The sequence below is a fragment of the Theropithecus gelada genome, chromosome 19 (assembly GCF_003255815.1).
Source record: "Theropithecus gelada isolate Dixy chromosome 19, Tgel_1.0, whole genome shotgun sequence".
Lineage (NCBI taxonomy): Eukaryota > Metazoa > Chordata > Mammalia > Primates > Cercopithecidae > Theropithecus > Theropithecus gelada.
In genome coordinates, this window is record NC_037687.1 from 32186128 (window position 1) to 32187608 (window position 1481).

Here is a 1481-nt window from a genome sequence, read left to right on the forward strand (position 1 = left end):
CGCCCGCCCGCCCCGGGGGCCGCCGGGAACTGCCGCTGGCCCCCCACCGCCCCAGGGATCTCCCGGCCCCCGCCCGGCGCGCCGACGTCACGGCGCTGCCCCAGGGTGTACTGGGCAGGTCGCGGGGAGCGCCGGGAAATGGAGTCCATAAGCGGAAGTTGCCCCTGGCCACTTTCAGGAGTCGCTGTGCCCCGATGCACACTGGGAAGTCCGCAGCTCCGAGGCGCCCAGTGGAAATCACCGAATGAGGGCCTCCTCCGGGGAATGCTGGGAAATGGAGTCTACAGACCGGAGGGGTGCCCCACGGCATACTAGGAAGCGTAGAGTACCGGGTAAAGGGGACGAAGAGCAGGCTGCCCCAGGGCAGTTAGGAAATCGACTGGACAGCCGCGTGGGAGGGAGTGCGGGGAGAGGCAGGGTTGTTTTGTTATTGTTGTTTTATTTTGTTTTGTTTGTTTTGAGACGGAGTCTCGCTCTGTCTCCACTCTGGAGTTCAGTGGCGCGATATCCGCTCACTGCAACCTCCGCTTCCCAGGTTCAAGCAATTCTCCTGCCTCAGCCCCCAGAGTAGCTGGGATTACAGGCGCCCGCCACCACGCCCTGCTAGTTTTTATATTTTTAGTAGAGACGGAATTTCACCATGTTGGCCAGGATGGTCTCGATCCCTTGACCTCGTGATCCGCCTGCCTCGGCCTGTAATCCTGCTGGGATGTCGGGTGTGAGCCTCCACGCCCGGCTGGGTTTTATTTATTTTGGGTTTTTTCCTGACCCCTTAACTCGAAATAAGCTTCACGAGGGCAGGGACTTTGTCTTCTGTGCACTACTTGTCCTTGGTTCGTAGAACAGAACCTGAGAGTACGTGACCGCAAATATTTTTGGAATGAATGAATGAATGGGTTCACCAGGGCACCATGGGAAACTGAGTCCGCAACCCAGAAGCCGTGAAAGACGGTCCATATCCAGGCTTCCCTGGGTGACCTCCCAGGGCATGCTGGGAAATGAAATTTGCAGCGCAAAGGTCAGGACCACGATCCTAGGGCACGCTGGGAAATGTAGCCCACAGGGCCACACCCCTAAAAACACAGCGGGTGGAAGGCATCTCGGGCTCGGGGCAGGAGAAGTACCATAGTCCCTAATGGTAATCCCTGAACCACACGGAGGAAAGGAACCCAACAGGGACAGGGCTCCCAGAGCCTTCACTGGTCCGCGCTTCTCCTGCGCTCACCCGGACCTCCCGGGATCCGTCCAGGCCCCCGCGCGCTCTCAAGGCATGCTGGGATTGGTGGTCCCGGGCGAGGAGTTCCAGCAGGTGGGGGGCGAATCACCTTACAGCGGGCCCAAGAGATGAGCACACTTTAATCTTCACCTTGCGGATCCCGCGCCTAGCTCCAAATTGAGAAGGTGGCTGGCACTTTGAGACAGGAAGAGAGCGACCAAAATCACACAGAATTGGGCCAAAATCCAGACAGGCTACAGACGGT